Source organism: Eurypyga helias, unplaced genomic scaffold (genome assembly GCF_000690775.1).
Source record: "Eurypyga helias isolate BGI_N326 unplaced genomic scaffold, ASM69077v1 scaffold16784, whole genome shotgun sequence".
Taxonomy (NCBI): Eukaryota; Metazoa; Chordata; class Aves; order Eurypygiformes; family Eurypygidae; genus Eurypyga; species Eurypyga helias.
The window spans coordinates 72,091-91,187 of NW_010248376.1; the positions used below are offsets into that span (position 1 = coordinate 72,091).

The following is a 19,097-nucleotide window of genomic DNA, read 5'->3' on the forward strand; positions in this document are numbered from 1 at the left end:
GCAAGTGAGAAGACCACAAGTTACTCAACACAGTCCACAAAGGCTTTCTCAGTCACTGTGTTTAAGCAATAGTGTAGATGAGGTTAGAGGGACTGAACCACAGCGTACCCAGCATTAGCTATCCCGAAGGAGTGTTTCTCAGAAAGGAAATATCATGCTGAGTAATGAAAGGCCTCGCTTCTGTCAAGGAATAAAAATTGCATGAAGTATGCTTCAGTTTCTTCCTTGCAAAAGGATCTGTTGCTAAGTGAATGGGGCAGAGTCTGGGGAGGATATCCATGCTGTCTGTCTCCTGGTATCTTGGGAACAAAAATATCTAAAAGCTGTATCTGGAAGATCTTGTTTACAGTCTTTAGATGAGACTGAGGTTTTGATGCAGAAGGGTGGATGAGATGGTTTGTACAAACCTCTAGAATAAATATCTCCCGCTAGAACTGCCTTGCTAGCTCTAGAAATCTCCAGTTCTCATAACATTCAAAATACGATTTCTGTCCGTGTCCCCCCCCTTGAACACCAACTTAAAATTTCAGAAAAATCAAGGTTCTCAATTATATTTCATGCAACATATATTAACTGTATTTTATCCTACCCTGTTTCCCACGGAATAATTAAAAAAAAAACCCACATTCCTATTGGGTTCGACTCAATGACCCTTTCCAATTCAAGTAATTTGGTAGGAGCATTCTGTAGATTGCCCTAATTACCCAGAACTTAGTAAAACTTAGCCTTCCAGAATATCCAGATCTCCTCCCTGCAAAAAAAAAGGCCTGTCTCACCGCGATACAGGGTGAGGATTACACCAGACAGAAGCACGTCCTAGGTCAATGAGTTTACGTAGAGCACTCTAAAACCAATTGGGACAGATTACATTTCTCAGCCTCAAAAAAAATACGTGGATATATCCCCCAAAGTAATGACATGGGCTGGTACAACGTAACAGGCACCTTGACTGAGTCTCATATAGTCTAAGTATTTTTAAATAGGTCCAGTGAGCTTTGAACTGGGAGATAAAAGAACACCATTCAAAAATGGAATTTAGGTACTTCAAACAGCTGAAGTTGGGCCTGGCAACAGCAAACAAATTTTTGTTATTGGTAACAAATAACCACTTCATAATGCACGTAACAGATTCTTCCTAAGTTGCATCAGACATAGTTTTGGCACTTCTTTCTCTCTTTCCATAAAGATCAGCTGAAAGGTCTGCTGACCACTTCATCTCACACCTGATTGGGTTCAATTTTTTTCAGTACAATGGATGATTTTTTTTTCCTTAAATATCCTTAAAATTCATTAGTTTGCTTACAGTATACATGAAAGTTGAAAGCAACAGCTCAAATCATGCATTTATTATGAAACTATTTCACTGACACAACTGGATGTTTTTCCCACTCTTTGCTGGTGCCCATTTTTTCCCTCCTACAGACTTGTACCCATCGGTCTCTTACACCACTTGTCTCTACATTGCTAGTATCCCGTCATGATTTATCCCTACTCAATAGGTATCAATGGGTGGCAAAGCAGCAAAAAGCTAGCTAAATCCTTACTTCTGTCATTATATAGTTTAACATCTCACAGCTTATGTCGAATCTATTACTACTGCACAGTTTGAAAGGCTTTACTTAGAAACTGCATTTGAGTTAAAAACCAAACCATTACTTAGGTAAGTATCCATACTTTTCCCTCTGTGCGTGGCACTGGAGGGAGGGTATGTAAGGACGTAGAACCTCTAAGGCACGTTAAAGACTCGTTTCCCACTTCCTTCAGACCCCAGCCCTACAAAGGTTTTATGAGAGTCTGAAGGAAACACGGCAGAGAAGAATACATTTTCTGGTGTCTGTGTAGAAACACTGCACCTTTGTTCTGAAGCTACACCACGAAGAAGTGGGCATTGTTCAAGCATGGCAAAGACTATTAATATGCTGCAAGGTCTCAGGCAGGAGAGCTTATCCTACAGGTGGATCAAGGAGTCCAGGTGTTTGGAAAGCTGTCCCCTACCTCCTCCAAGGATTCCAAAACCACATACTATTTTTGGAGCTTTTTCAAACCACCGTGTTAAAACACCTGGGCTCTCTCAGCTCTTTCTGCTAGATATTGCCACAGGGGACTATTACATATTCTTTATGCGTGCCTGATATAATTCACAAACCTAAGTGATCAATGACAATGTGAGAGCCAGGCATTCTCAATTAAGATCATATCAGCTCAGAAACAAGTAATTTATTTTCTTTTATTCCTGCCAATTCTTAATTAAAACAGGTAAGTAAATACGTTAAGACAGCTGAAATTGAATTTGGAAAGGCTGAAATTCCCAAAGACAAGCTGTTATTGACATGTTACTAAAGAAACAAAATATTATTCACTTTATGAATCTTTACTTTTGGCTTACACAAGAAAATGTTAATTTCTAGACAAAATATATCTTGATTTATAGTTGTCCCTGAGTTACTTAGTGAAATGAAGCTTTTAGATCTTCACCATAATAATAAATAGCACATTTAGAAGAAAAAGAAATCCAAAGCACAAAGCTTACCCATGAATTCAGAGGCTGAACTGACTGTAGTTAAAAGGTTCAAACTTTGCTCAACCGTTTAGAAAGGGTTCCTGTGTCTCATCCACCCTTCTCCTCTGCTTCCTGAGGCTTTCACAAAATGAAGCAGGACACTGAGGTAACCTTTTAGTCAACAATTTAAATCACTCCTGAGACTTAATATAGAGAGTCAACACAAAGCACTGTTTATTTTTCATACCAAGAAAGGTGAGGATCTGTGTTTATATAGTTAATGTGTCCAATATAGCCAGCAGCAGTCCAGCTGCAGTTGGCATCCCAGTCATCCTTCAGCTATTCCTACATCTTCCACCATTACTGCTGCTCAAGGCTTAGATCTGTTTCTTGAAACTCTCCCTTGCGAGATAAAAATCATGTGTCCCATGAAAAAGCAACTCAAAAATCTCACATTTATCTAGCATTTTATGTTCATGCTAGTATCTGCATCGCTAAGTTTAATGCATCTAGGTTAAAGATACATGCCACAGTATTCACAAATACCTTTACAAAGCCTTTCAGATGTTCTTACTGGAAACGCGTGTTTCCTTGACTCCTTCTCTTACTCCAACAAGAAGGGGAAAAAAAAAAACTCCTAATTTATCCATCTTTTTCCTACATACTGCATTCACTTAAAATACCTTCACTTTCCAGACAAGGTTTCTGATCAGTCAGCACAGCATTCCCATTGGTCTCTGTCTAACCACTTGTTCTATCTTCTCAGCGGACCTGACACTCACACACAGACTGAGGTAGGTAACACACAAATTTAAAATACCTTCTGTCCAAAGATGCTACACAGCAGCAGCTTGCATCAGTGTGCTGCTTTCTTGGTGCTTTCAGCCAGCGCCTTGCTTTTGCAACCTGCAGACTTCATTCTTCAGTTCCCCAAAGTTCAGTACAACTGTTATTATAAGAACAGGTTGATTTCATAGAATCACAGAACAGTTTGGGTTGGAAGGGACCGTAAAGACCATCTAGTTCCAACCCCCCTGCCTTGGGCAGGGACACCTTCCACTAGACCAGGTTGCTCAAAGCCTCATCCAGCCTGGCCTTGAACACTTCCAGGGATGGGGCATCCACAGCTTCTCTGGAAAACCTGTTCCAGTGCCTCACCACCCTCACAGTAAAGAACTTCTTCCTGATATCTAATCTAAACCTCCCGGCTTTCAATTTAAACCCATTTGAGGCAAAGGCACTGGCCATTTCCAAATAATATCCGTTTGTTTTCTTTGATCATTTGCTGTTCTACACACACACCACTGAACAAAAACAACAACAACAACAACAAAAAAACAAACCAACAAACCCAAACAACAAACAAAATCCCAGCCCAGGATTTTAGTGTTTCAGTGTCAGGTTTGTTTGGGCCCCAAAGATGACCCTTCCCTGTGCACCTGAGCCTAAGGGCTGACTAAGGGCCCCCTTCCTCGGGAGCAGCCTCTCCTCTGCCTGCTGCCAGGTCTGAGCTCTCTCAAGAGAAACACAGTGGTTCATTTGCTTCGTACCCAAACAAGTGGTAGGTGCCAGGTGTTACAAATTTTCTGTAAAACAGACTGAACAGACAGGTGGTGAAAGTTGCTGACAACACACAAACATTTAGCTTAACCGAGGCTTGGGAGGATCATTAGGAATTTCCTGAAAGTCCAAGCAAAAATACACAATTAGGCAACACTAAACAAAGGAATGACTGCAGATAAGTGCAAGGTATTGCAAAAAGTAAACAACGTTCTGGATGAGTGTGACCTCTTCAAAATAAGAAGCTCATTAAAGAAAGGACTGCAAAATGCCTGCAGCTGGGGGGGTGGGGGGCATAGTATAAAGCAACTACGATATTTGGCTTGTTGACTGTAACTACCTTGCATAAAAGATAACAGCAGTTGTAGAGACTGTTTTTGACTTGTATTTATCCTTGATACAGAAAAGCCTGATTCAGACTCATTGCGCTGGGAATGCAAGATACGGTGATTCCAGCTCTTTGTCACGCAACGCGTAGATGAAATGGGACTGAACTCAGCTAATGGCCAACCTTTACAGGCTACTCCCACTACAAACAGGAGCCCAGCACCACGCAGTGTTTCCTAAGCAGACCGAATAGCATATATGAACTCTAGCATACACAGAAATCACGCCACTATTCAGTGCTATACAGGCTAAATATGGGTTTAGAAGCCTTCAAAAAATCCTTGCAATTAACTGTAAATTCACTGAAAACAAAAATATTACCAGGTATGCGTTTTAAAATGCGTAGCTGAATTACAGTTCTTACTGACTGCAGAAATACAGAAATTTACTTTCTGTTTTTTTAGTAGTAAGCATAATATGGGCGGGAAAGGCACCTGCATGCACACCTATTGTGATTCAGCTTTGAGGGGCCATGAGACTGGATGCCTCCCAGCACAAATTGGTGGCCAACTGGGATCACAATCCTGGCCTTCCTGAGCTACCTCTGAGTTATTGTCCAGTTGAATTGTTGGAATTGTCACTTCACTGAGAAATCTGAGGCAAGCTTCTAATTAAGGCAGAAAAAAAGAAACACAAATATATTGTACTGTACAAAATGATGAGGTAGAATCCCTGACTGAGTTCAAGTCAATTGAAAGTTTACCGGTTTTTTCAATAGGAGACAGAATTATAGACCCAAATCCCATTATTTAGAAGGCTATAATACTTCCCAAAGAAAAATGGTTAGAAATACTTAGATGCAGTAATCAAGTAGCTTTGTGACTCATGTTTACTGAATATAACCATACATACTGTTAGGTGCAGAGCTCTTAACATTTCTTCTCAGTCCTGCATAAATAACAAGTTCTGCTCTGCCCATGCTCTAATATTTATCTTCTCTTAACGCTCACTTTTTAAGGAGGTACTTCTGAGTTGCTTGGCCCCTAGCAGGGAGGGATATGGGCCAACTGGAGGGGAAAAAAAAAAAAAAGTCAGGAAAGGAGCAGTAACATTAAGGAAATTTTTTCATTCTGTCTTCCTAAAGCTCCAGTGTGGTTTCACAGGTTTCTACCTGCTTGTTGTTGGAAACAAAGATAATGGGGACTTGAGAAGAAAGGTTTGGGCAAAGGACTGCAGGGCAGTCCAGTGGGAATGTAGAAGCCAGTGTGACACTGGGACAAAGAAAGAAAGAGGATCACAGGAAGAGAGAAAAACCCATCAGGAGTTATTTCAACCATTCAGAGGAAATTAGCTAAATGATTCAGCCATTCTTTTTCTGGTTTTCAGTTGAATAGTAATGGAAGTTATCTTTTAGGCTTTTCCCAAGGCTAGCATGATACCTCTTCTGAGGACACAAACACCCATTGGACATAACATGTCACTCTTACTTTGTGTTTTTCAATTTGACAGCTTTGAAACTAATCTAACAGAATAACTGCCAGAGAAAAGATATCATGCAATCTAGATCATCCATGTGTACTCTTCCAATCCTAAACAAAATCAATGACGGAGCTTGTTTTTCCTTGTTGGGCAGTAGGTTTGTGTCTCCAACTCAGAAGCCAGCTAAAGAGAAACTAAATAAAACTTGGCATATTGGATGAAAAATGCAAAATAACAAATGACACTGTTCCTTTTTAAAATCACCAATTTTTTCTGCCTATGCAAGCACCATTAACCTGGGATCATTTTAAAAACTGAAAATGAAAAGGCACAAAACAGTACAGACTGTTCCCATTGATAACTTACTGCTTGCTTGCAGTACGCAAACCAGAGAATGTAAAGCAACTCCTATGAGAACACAAACACCATCTTAAACATAACATGAAAAAGCAATATGTGTGTTACAAAAGCTGCATTTCACATTCCTTCTAACAATTATAAAGAAAGAGAGAGAGACCCAGACAGACAGGGGTGGAGAAGGAGAGGGGAGAGTAAGGAAGGGAGAGCAAGGGGGAGAGAGAGAGAGATGGAAATACATTTATGCCAGGGATGCTGGATGCTTTGGAAGACCTTCAGAGAAGATTAAGAAAGTTAAATATCATAGAACCATAGAATCACAGAATGGTTTGGGTTGGAAGGGACCTTAAAGATCATCTAGTTCCAACCCCCCTGCCATGGGCAGGGACATCCTCCACTAGACCAGGTTGCTCAAAGCCTCAGTACACAGAAGTACAAAGTACATAGAATGGAAAGAAAACCATGCAATTTTCCTTGAAGGAAAGGTAAGAGAAATACGTAAGCTGAGGGCTAGAATGATGCCAATGTCCTCTCACACACTGCCGGGGGATACAAACAAGACGGGATGCAGTGCGTCAGCCTTGTGTGCGCCGTGCTAGCCCGGCTTGTGACCTGTCAGCAGGCACGGCCGTGAAAGCTGCGTGCGTCACTCTTCACCATGACCCGACTCTCTCTGAGTTTCTCGACCATGTTAGTGCAATGAATGCAACTCCCAACAACATAATCCTGAAATATGGAGTGACTCCAGTTCTTTCCTCAGGGACTCATCTACCCAGTCTGCTTAGCATATACGGTAAACAACCAGCCACCCCCTGCACATCGTATTTTCTGGATATAACCTTACACTCCCTCAAACTTAGATGGCTGTAACCTCTTTCCAGGTTCTTCTTTCTCTCTGTCTTCATATGTTTATTCATTCTATTCCACTCCTCGTGTTGTTTTTCTCCTCAGTCTCCTTTTCCTCTCACTCTTCTGAATCTCTCAGCTTTGTTGCCCTTATTGCTTTACATGTTACTGCCTTAAGTGTCTATTCTGGATTAAAGTTAAAACTGAATTTAAAAAATATGGCCATTCAAAAAGAAAATGGAATATGGAATACAGTATTTATGTTGTGATTTTTCTTTCCATCATCCTGTCCTCTCTTAGTCTTCCTTTTTTTTCCCCTTTTACTCACATTTTACTTGTCCAATTCAGCAGCTCTTTGAATGCATCCCTATATACTCCCTTTTATAACATCCATTGCAGTAGAATGCTGATTTTTATTTAGCTCAGAGAGTAAACTATATAGAAAAATTATTCTCTGAAATTAATCTGAAGAATCTGAAATTAATCTGCAAAACAAGGAAATTGTCATATTGTTTTAAAAATAAAAAGGATCAATTAAAAATCTGTTTTTCAAGTTAAGGAATAATTTACTGGTTGAAACTGAAGGAAAAGCAGCCCTACTCTTTAACCTCTGTGACTACGAGAAGATGTTGTGTTTTAAAAGGTCTCTCCAGGCAGTTGTGATGGCAGCTTGTGGAAAAGGTCCAAGCACCGTTCAGGTGCATCCCCCGCTGGGCTGCACAGGACAGACAGCAGGCAGGGACAGACCCACACATGCTCCCTTTCCTTTCAGCTCCCACCCACTCCTTACACCACTGTCCCCAGTGCACCACCATGCTGCACTGGACCCAAACTCTGCACGCCACGTCCTTCTTACCATGGGCTAAAGGGAATGAATTAAATTCCCTGTCCTGGCCTCATTCTGCTGCCTTAGAAATCCCTAAAATCGGGGCTCGTGGGTAACACTCTCCCAGTTGAAGCGAGTAATTAGCCCTTTTGTGTCCAGCTTCTGAAAATAACCTACATGCAAACACTTTGGAAGCACAGAAGCATGGCTCTGTTTCAAAATACTATCTTCAGAAAAGAAGGTAACATTACATTTCAGACACTAAGGAAATAGATGCTAGATTTTCAAACAGCCTAAGAACGGTCCTTTCTGGACTACCCTCCTGGAGTTAACTTTGGCACCAGCCATTTACATCACCTGATGACTTCTTCATCGAAACAGAAAAACGACTAGGTAAGAAGATCTCTGCTGCAGACCCCCACTACTGACTGTGTACCCATGGCACAATGCTGAGACCCCACGCTCTGTCCCAGGCTGCCACCTGGACATCCTGCCCGTGGGAGGCGGGAGGCAGACCTGGGAGCTCAGAGGGGATGCAGAACCTTTCAGGTCAGCTCCAGCTGGTTCCCCAAGGCTGCTGCGGCTACACTGTCCTGCCTAGATCAGTATGCATACACTGCCAGAATCACCAGAGGGAGCCTGCAGAGTTACAGGGTCCCTAGCACACTGTGGGGACCAAATTTCCGCCAATAAATGCAAACATGGGCCTAAATTCCCTACTTGTGACTGCACTGAGGTGAAGAAAAAGTCCATGCAGGTCTTCTCTGTCCCACACAGCGAATGCAAGCTGCTGTCCCTTGATACCCTTCCTCCAGCACCATGCAGTGTACATCATATGCTCTGCTCACCCATGCCGCTTGGGGGGGCAGGCAGAATTATACCCTCAGTGATGTCAAGTCAAGATTTATTGAGACTTAATCTCTACCTATACCCAGGTTGGTTAAGGTGAACACACCAACCTGAATTTCAGATTTTTAAAAAAGTCAGTTTGGTAGTTAATTGCATAATATGTGACTGTCACAACTTGTTCTCTTTTGCAAGCAAAGGCAAATATACTATTTTATCCTGGTAAGAGGACACACAGAAAAGGATGCTGCTTTCTGAATAGCATGTTTCCAGAGATATGATTCAAGAAAAAAAAAAATCCATATTCTTTCTGTAGGACTGGCTGAAAGGGCATCTGGAGAGGCAAACACAATGCAGTTATAGATCACCAGTAGTTGTCAAGGTAACTACAGGATTATGATTCCAGACTAAAAAAAATATTTCATGTACCTTCTAAGATATCATTTTTTATCCGGCTATTTGCGATCATCTTAACTGGAGGAAGAGCCTGAGTAAGATTCTCAGGAGAACTGCTTACTACATCAGCCTTGTAAGACATGCAACGGTTCTACACCAAGTAAGGAGATTTTTTGACATCTCTGTCTATCATTGGTGGCCTATGGTTTCAAAGTACAAAGCTTTCATGGCACTGGAGTTGTGCTTTGCCTTCTGCATTCAGAAACAAAGTCTTGAAGGAAATCCCATTTAAAGACTTTATATAGCCTGGGACTGAACGATTAATTTTGCATCATCTCAGAGCAAAAAAAAAAAAAAAAAAGCAGATTGATGGAAAGTAGGCTCAAACTCACTTGAAAGAAGTGTCTTCCATAGGATATTTCCATCTTGTGGCATTTTTTAAACAAAATCTTGTTTTAAAATATTTTTTGACAATATTTGCAAAATTGTCAAAAAAAAATTTTGATTTCTTCGTAACATGCATTTGCAAATCAACACAAACCATTTATAAGCAGCAGCTTATTAATTTGAGAAGATTTAAGGTCTAGATTCTGAAACAAAGATTGTCTTTGACAGTACAGTAGCCTGGGACATAAGAAACAATGAGTTGGGATGAAAAGATTTTGATCTATACTGACCTGAAGACAATCCACCACATTTCGAGTTAATTCCTTGTACAGGTGTGGACACATTTCCTGCTTTATTTTGCAGGTATGAGTGCAAAGATTCTTCTCTCTATCTTTTGCCAATAAACACTTCCATCAAAACAGACACATCTCTGGGAAATATTCTGTTTTCATGAAAAATTTTTGCAATTAGGTTCATGGGATTTTTGCAATTAGGGTCATGGGATTTTTGCAATTAGGGTCATGGGATTTTTTCATGGACTGACTTCCAAGTGTAAAATACATGCTAGAAGAAACCCTGCAAGATTTTCGGTTGGAAAATGAACTTTTCACAGACCTCCAGTTCAGAAGCCCCTAGCTGCCATGACAAAGGTCTGAACAGGGGAAGCTGCTTTTTTCCCTATATTTGTTTTCCCTTTCCTCCCCTCCAAAACATATGTCTCCTTTTTTCCTCCCTGATATGCCAAGAAATTCCTAAAGAGAAAGAAGTACAAACAGTGTACGATTTAAATGAGATCCAGGGAGTTAGTAGCTGTAAATTATTGCAAAAAAATGCAAGTGTGTGTGCAAATGCGAGACTGGAGTAGAATGAGAGGAAACACAGAACAACAGCAAACCTTGCCCAGAGCAAAGATCTCTCTCACACCACAGGCCCACATAGTTTCCATGTTTGGGAGGTAAAACACTGGCAAGGATTGTTTTTCAACTAAGTCAAACTAAATGTTGGAAAGATGATTTGATTTATTTTGTCAAGTCATATCAGTTATGAAGAGCTACTCCTTCCAAGCAGCCTGAAGTCAACAGTAATCTTGGTAAGAGAAGACAGTGGCAGACATAACGTTAAGACTAAATAAGGACTAAAACACCGCTGGCCATAACCTTGGGGAAATTATTCAGGTGCTGGTAAGAGTTCACATCCCCCTTGCTGAGAAACACTGCATCAAGGCAATTAGAGGATAAATCCAAATCCAGACATGATTATTAGACATCTAATGATTCTCATGTTAGATGTTTTGATTAATTCAAAGGTCTATCAGTCTCCTTAGGAGTATTTCTTTTTCTTCTTACAAGGCAGATTTTCTAGCATCAAGTACCAGAAAAGACTATAAAAATTGCTCTGACATTACATCTTTCCTGCAAGGATTTAAACAGCCTGAGAAATGTTTCAAAGTCCACATAAGCATGCTAATTTCTATTCATATTGTGAAAATGTGGCAGAGAAGTCATCCATCATGAAATCTTGAACAGATTTTTTTGAAACTTAGATTTTAAAATTTTGGTCTTAAAATAAAACATATTAGTCCATGCCATGCATAGAAAAAAATAACACAAAGCTGCTGAAGAGTCACAGACAGTATTTCCTGGCCTTTTCACACAGGTTATTGCTCTCAGCATCAGTGTTCCTGCACTCCTTCCCTCCGTTTCCACAGAGCAGGTTTATTACCTGCACAGATGGTTTTTTTTTTTTTTTGCACTGCTCCAAAATTCTTCTCAAATATTCATTTCCTATGACTGCATTATGTGCAAATTACTGCTATTCCTACCACTATCTGTGCCCAAGAGTCTTATAATGGGCACTGGATGAACATTGATGCAATTCCCTGAAGACCCTGCAGACCTGTGTATGCTACAGTCTTTGTAGTCAGGGCTGGACAAACAAAGCAGACAGTGTTTCATGTGGTTTTGGCTGCTAAAATTTCATAGACTCACAGAGCTGGGTGAGAGACTCACAGGTGGGTGAGGCTGGAAGGCAACTCTGGAGGTTGGCCATTCCTAGACCCTACTCAAGCTGGGCCACATGGAGCCAGTTGCCCAGGTTTTTTAATATCTCCCAGGATGGAGACTGTACAAACTCTCTGGGCAACCTGTGCCAATATCCAATAGCCATTATGCTAATGAAGAAAAAGAGTTTTCCCATTTTTAAATGGGATTTGTTGCATTTCAGAGGCCCATTGCCTCTGGTCCTGTCCCTGGGCAGCACTGGCAAGAGCCTGGCTCATAACTCATTGAAAATATGGGTCATCTATTAAGAGCTTTGATTCTTTGCCATTGAAAAATGGCCCTGGAAATACAAGTTAAGCATGAATGCCCTAGTGTTCAGAGGAGCAGAGACTCCTCTCTGGCTTTGCTCCCTCTGGAGCCTGGCCACGCTGCTGTGAGGATGGGGCGGACAAGGCAAGATCAGCACTGCCCGCGCGCTCAGGTAGGCCACAGTCTGTCGGTTCACATGCAGCTCACGACTGGAAGGTGATACACACAGCACATAAGGCCTTCAAATATCAGCACTGCTTTTCCCACATTTAATTTAGGCTGCAAGTTCTCCGTGCTCCTGGCAGTTGGATCCCTAGTGCGGAAGCCAGTGGCATTTTCACAGAAAATATCCTACTTGTTATAAGCAAATTAACTTCTGAAGCCCTACATGTAACCCACGGAAACTGGGACTATATGAAGTAGATCTTGGAAGAGAGATGTGTAAGCATTCCAGAGAGAAAACAAATTGCCTTTTTCTTGGCTTTTCCTTTCAGTATTTGCTGGCAATTTTCTTCAGAACAGACAAGGTCTGGAAATAGCCCACGCAACCCGCCAGCAACTACTGCGTGAGCTGGAAATAATGGCACACTACAGGAGGTGTCAAACCCAGGAGCACCTCTATCTGGCCACTGCTTGACATCATGGCCCCAGAGGTACATAAAAGAGGATCAAAATCCTGTAAAAGGGTGAAATGAGAGCTTTTTCAGGCCTTGCAGAGGCAATTTCATTTTGAAATTCCCTTTCTCCGGTTTGCCTTCAGTATGGCAGAACAATCAGCAAAATCCTAACCTCAGAGCTCCGCTCCCATTAGTCACACAAAGCTTCAGTGATTTACAGTCAGAAAATCATTTCAAGACATCTGAAAGGACTTTGTTATTCTGCCTACAGCTACACCTGCGCACTTCTTTGTCTCTAAGTTTCAATTAGAAATAATTTAAATGAGAGAAAATCATGTTTCCTAGTGGAAGAGCCTGTTAATGAAATATGTTTCGCATTTCCAATGGAAATGGGAATTTAGGAAACTAACAGGCAGAGCTTGTGCCTGCATTATGAATACATTTTATATTGGAAAGACTTTATTTCCATCTCACTATCCAGATCTGCCGCTCATCTTTAGCTCTGTGAACCATACTCGTATTGCTCTTAATGTCTGAACTGCCACCCTGTTAACATGATAACTCAATTTCTAAGGTGTCTGAAGAAACATAAGAAAGTAGAGAATTCTTTATTGTTTTAAATGAATATAAGCACTGAGGGAAAAAAATCTTGTACCATGTTACACTGAAAGTCAAAAGGAGAACAAAAAAGACATCAGTAAGCAGGCTTAATGAATTTAACCATGTTTTTGCATCAAAGTATTATGTAAAAAACAGAAAAGCAGGACACTTGATTTGCAAACTATTCACCTAACTGATTTTATTGGAGTGCTCTGGAGATACCTTCTTGTGGATTAAAATCTTCCCTGCTTAATATGGAGCAAGAAGTCACCAACTTTACTGGGTAAGAGACACGAGTGCTGTGAGCACAGAGAAAGGGGTCTTCTGTCCCTTGAGCACGTGGAGGATCCAGTCCCTACAGCCTTAGATTAACACATCAAATATTGTTCAAGATTCAGTTATTTTCATATGGCTTGAATATACTTGATATAACCTTAGATGAGGCTATGGAAAGAAGAAATCTTAATGTTTAGGCAAGGTTCTTATACCTGTCGTCAAGTGAAAAAGCAGAACAAGAGCTCTGCAGTTCCAGGTAGGATCCTGCAAAGTGGCGTACTGTCAGATCGACACTTCTTTACTTCACCACTCTGCCTTTCAAGACGTCTTCATGAGGCTGGTGTTCAGTTCTACAACCCTAACTGAGGGCAGTCCTTGATCTGCTAAGTTTGGGAGACACTAAGCTAAGCTGAGTATTGGAGATACTACACCAGTATTAAAAAAAAAAGAAACCACATAGATGGAAACTGCACTGTTATTGCTAGGAAACTCTAACCCAATCCTACAGGTCTTTCAGCATCATCAGTGGTAGAGAAAGGATACCTCAATGGCAGGATGTGGTAGAAGGGACAAAGTAGCCACATCAGGTCTTACTACAAGCTCAGGATGTTACGCTTTTACACCTCAAAACTACACCAGGAAAAGCTACTCTGACACAAGCAAGCACAAACTCACACATGCTTATGCACACTTACGGAAAACATGTCTCACCCACAAATATTTTCTACTGGTTTTGACAAGTTGGATGATCACTGCCATAACATCTTTGACATACCATGTCAAAGAAGTAGTCCTGGGTGGTGTTTTTTCATGTTTTAACATGGAATCAATCTTTGTTGAATAGGCTTACACAACTCTGGCCCATGTGCTAGGAATACCATCACTGACCCTTGGGCAAAAACAAATCTAAAAGTTCGGGAATTTGGGAACTCTTAGCAGTTGACTTCCTCTAGCTTGCACAGAAAGCTAACAAGACTCTGGTACAGAGCTGTAAAACGTGGACTGCTTTGTTAAATCTGGTGCCTGGCATGCAGCAAGTGTCAGTGGAGTAATTACCCATGAGTTATTCTGCAATTATGCCTGGTACCTATTGGCTACATTACCCCTTCTTCTTTCGGGTAAACTCAGATCTTGAATAACAAGGAAAATCTCCTTGCTCATTAGCAGGTTGTACTGCAAAAGGGAGCAAAAGACCTTGTCATCTCCTTATTCCCTGGCTGAGCCATGTGTAGCACCAACATCCCAAGAGAAAGCTCTGGGGAAAAGCCAGGCTTGTTGAATGCACGCAAATTGCAGTGCTTTTAAGGTGACATCATTCCTCCTACTGCTTGGCCCACACCGTCTTGATGTGGGTCAGACTGTAAATGACATAATTTGGTTGCCACCATGCTAAACTCTGCATTCCTCTGACTTGAAGGGAGAAAGTTTCTTCTTCCTTTCTCATCTGGCTTCAAATGGGAGTCTCATGAATGCTGTGGATTTAGTGTGTAGTTTTATAATTGTGGTTTTATTTGAATTGCCACAAAAATGTTGGGTGAGATTAAACACAGGCTTTTCCTTTTGAAGAGGTCTGTGCTTAATATGACTTTTACACCCTGTTTTCTCACTAACTTTTAATTTTTTTCTCCTGGAGTCTAGTTGCAACTCCAGCTCCTACACTGCAGTTGTGAGAGCCTTTCCTTGGTACTGTGGTACTGCGCTAAGTGATATTTATGCATAAACTTTTGCTAATTGCTGATTCCATTGGCATTCATGAACTTGCGCTGGAATGAATGAAACTTTCATTCATGTTTATATATTAGTTTCCAACATTTGTATGTTTGTAATCATCAGGCTAAAACCCGCTGTCATTTGCAGAGATGTAGACTGAGGGTAACTGAGTCAGGAAATATACTCTATTATGTACATGGAGAGAACTTTTTTCTAGTATCATTTAGAGTTGAGCTTATAACAGAAACTCCCCAATTCGATAAATCATTGTCGTTTGTTCAAGACTGGTAACTATGGTTATGGCTACATTAACAAGCAGTTTGGATGAACAGAAGTCAATCTCTAGATCTCATTTTGCACTGGGAACGTCTACAGGTCACTGGGACTCAGTACAGATAAGCTCCAAGCTTGCTCCCATGCACGAATGTTCTGTTACCGCTGCAGCTCACCTCCCAGGCTAGTTCTGCCCAAAGAGAAACCCGGTCAGGACCTGCAGTGCCCTTCCGGATGCCAACCTGTGCTCAGAAAGCAGGCAGACATTGAGCATTGCCTGAAAAGCGCTCTCCTGATCCACTAACGAACGCGCAACCGCGGACACACCCTACGCGCAAATTACAGAGACTTACATGATTAGAATATCTCTGTGGCAATCCCTACCCATCAACAGTTTTCCCAGCCATATAATTGCTACTATTAACAACACAAGTTCCCAATTTAACAAATGGAAGTAAGATAAATGCCCGCATCATTCTGGCTTCTCCCAGCTTTATGATTCAGAGCGTAGCAATCTGTTGCCCTTGGTCTTTTGGAAATAGTGCCCATGTGATAATTTTAATGACAATGCAGCACTACTTCTGGTCTGTTCTGGATATCTGAGAGCTTTGACTGCTTTTTCATAGAGGAGGTTCTGATGGTCAAGTGAATTGTGTCCATCATATGCCAAGGACCTGTACCTTATTCCCTTCTACTCAGCTGCCCACAACCTTCCTCGCCTTTTGCACTTACCAACAGCTAACTCAGCACAGAGATTCAAAACTGAGGAGGACACCTAAACAGTCTGGAATCAGCAGGGAGAGGAACAAAGGAGGTTTCTGCTGTAGAATCCTGGGGGAGGATGGGTGGTAGGAAGCGGTGATGTGACACATTGCTTAGGTTTTATGTGTCCTTTAGCATTGCTGCCTCGCACAGGAACAGTCACAACTGCCTGCCTCTTCAATATCCTACTATCTTTTGGCACTGGCTCTGGTTTGAATGCCTCCAGCATGGGAAACCAGGTTTCCTGACTCCTTGTATTCAGAAATTTTATCAGTCCTCCCCTCATGTCTTGCCCTGCTGTTGCAAAAAAGCATCACCTGTGTGCATCGCTTTTTTATTTTTATCCTTTATCCTCCTCTGAAACTGTTAACATGCTGCTGCCCATCAGCTGCTTCATAGGATCTATTTCTGTACATGCTTTGAATCTCACCTGTCCCTGAAGTAAGTGTAAATCATGTCAAGTAAAACTACACACCCTTAGAAAGCAGACAGAGCCCCAGACAGAGAGTGGGCCAACATGTAGAAGGATAATATCACCTTAAAAACACTAATTACATGCATTCAACAGGCCTGGCCTTTTCCCAGAGCTGTCTCTGGGGACGCTTGTGCTACGTATGGCTCAGCCAGGCAACAAGGAGAGGACGAGGCCTCTGGTTCCCTTTTGCTGTCTAACTTGCTAACGAGCAAGGAAATTTTCCTTCTTATTAGAGCTCTGAGGTCTGGATAGCAAACCAGTGGCACTTGCTCATATAGTTTGTCCATGGTAAAAGAAGGGCAGCTATATTGGCCCAATCCCTGATCACGCTGGCTGCCCAGCAATACTCTTTTGAGTAGTTCTTCCTCAGGAGTCCACTATTACTGATGGGAACAGCTTCTGTAAGCAGTTTTTTAACATGGGTCACAAGAAATGCTGAAAAAAAAGGGGGAAAAAAGCCGAGGAAAAGGTCGAGGTAACTGATAATGGTTTTATGCAGTGACCAAACAGCTTTTGAAAGTCGATATATCTGCACAGACCAGTCCTGCTCACAGTATCTGCACACACATCCCACTACAAAGCGACATGCAGATTCATCGATAAGCACTAACACAGGACTGCTGCTCAGACTCACACAAGTTCTTCGTACAGGATATTGCACTTGCAAATACAAATATCCCTCAATCAGTGAGAAATTCTGAAAAGGCGATGCTCTTCCACTTTGTTTTTAGGCCAAATCTATCAGGACCTGAAATTACTAAAGCTTCAGTCATTACGATTACAATGATGAACAACTTCAGTCAACATAAAATTTCAGCTTCCTCAAACGGCCAGCTATATCTTGACAAAGTTTATAACTGAAGGTTAAAGCTTACTTCGTTTAGAAAAAACAGGTAAGACTGGGGCAATAGAAAGGTCTGTGATCACACAGATGTGAGAAAACAAGGCAGAACCTGGTTTATTCAGCTTCACCCAGGTCACGTGATATAATTAATTCCAAATGGTTTTGGTCTCTGTACAGAAACTTCCAGCAAAATATTTAAATGATGTAATAATTACCTTTTTCCTTTCATGATCCTTCTGACTATACCTTAAATTTATGATGCTTTTAACTAGCATACATGTATCCTGAGGCTATGATGGGTGCACATTTATTTAAGTCAAAAGATAAATCTTAATTAAAGGTTTTTTTAACACAATAATTAACGTATTTTGATCATCATAACAGTAATTATTAGAGGCACAAAAACAGAATCAGATCTCAGCAGAAGCCATGAAGATCCTAAATAGGGTGGAGCACCAGCACTGCCCTATTATTTTGCCAAGAAATAATACATCAAAGTGGCAGCAGTGAATCATCGTATACTACTAGGAACTACACCCAGTGAATCCAAGAGATGGAAATAATAGATGCACTAACCTCCATCATAAACTGCAAATTATAATTGCAGAGCAGATAGTATGTGATATGCCTTTTCTCACAGTTATCAAGCTAAGCTTTCCTTATGCCTCCCCCAACACGATCACTCACCAGATTAAAACAACAAATGTGGAAGAACCACAAAACCATAGGCATTTGGCTTGGTACGAAAGGTCCATCTATTTTTAAGAACACAGTTTTATCCTGTGAAGCATTATAAGCTCTCGCCATGTGTGAAATAACACAGTTGGGCAGCCCCATTCTTTTAGAAACATCTTTTTTAAAAAAAATCACTTTTTTTTGTTGGATTATACACACCTGCTGTCACCCTCCATTAGCAGAAATGACTAGTATTCTGATTTTCTGCCCAGCTATTAAATCAATGTGCCCATAGACAGGCAGGCAGACTGTAACTTGCAGCCAGCCCTTTCGCACTAGCACACAGAAAAGAAGTAAAAAAAAAAATTAATACATTTTTAAAAAATATCCTATTCATTTTACTCATTTATGTCAGATTTACTTTACGAATTACTTTCCTCAAATTAAAAAAAAAGTTTGACAATACACAAGGGGACCTTATATGAAAGAAGATGACGGCAAAAAGACAGGAAAAAAGAGTTCCTTAAAGAAAAGGATGTAGCATGGTACCTTTTCCAGTCAAAGTTTCTTCTTGTATTTTCCTCACCGCTTCTTGGCCCTCACTCTCACTGTTTCCAGCTGTTGTAATACAAAAAATGGAAAATTAGTGATGCAATCGAGGACAGTGAATATAAGCATGCCGCTGTGAAAGGCTAAGCCCAGTGTAAAAGGAGTATGAAGTTTTAGGTGAAAAGGCGTGATTCGCTACTGCCAGGCAGCAGATGCTGCTGAAGAGGGCTGTACAAATGCAGTGCTGTTCACACAAACTCTGCCTGTTTATCTCATTTATTCATACAAGATACGACCATCTGCTGGATGGACCAGCAGAACTGAGAGGGGAATGTGTGAGCCAAGTGAATTGTATCACATAAAAGGAAAAGGAAAAAACCACAAGCTCAAGCAAAATATTGTGCTTGGTAGTACAAGTTATTTTTTTTAATGAAGTTTAACATTCCATTTATCCATCTACAAACATTTTCCATAGCATGATGC

General features: G+C 41.0%; 1 protein-coding gene across 1 annotated transcript in view; it reads right to left on the bottom strand.

The window, feature by feature from the left end:
* Positions 1 to 18,690, bottom strand: part of DHRSX (dehydrogenase/reductase (SDR family) X-linked) — a gene marked incomplete at its 3' end in the record, with an annotated part of 87,750 nt that extends 69,060 nt beyond the window's left edge. Inside the window, exon 1 of the mRNA XM_010151031.1 lies at positions 18,615 to 18,690. The remainder of the gene's footprint in view (positions 1 to 18,614) is intronic.
* Positions 18,691 to 19,097: the final 407 nt, after the last annotated feature.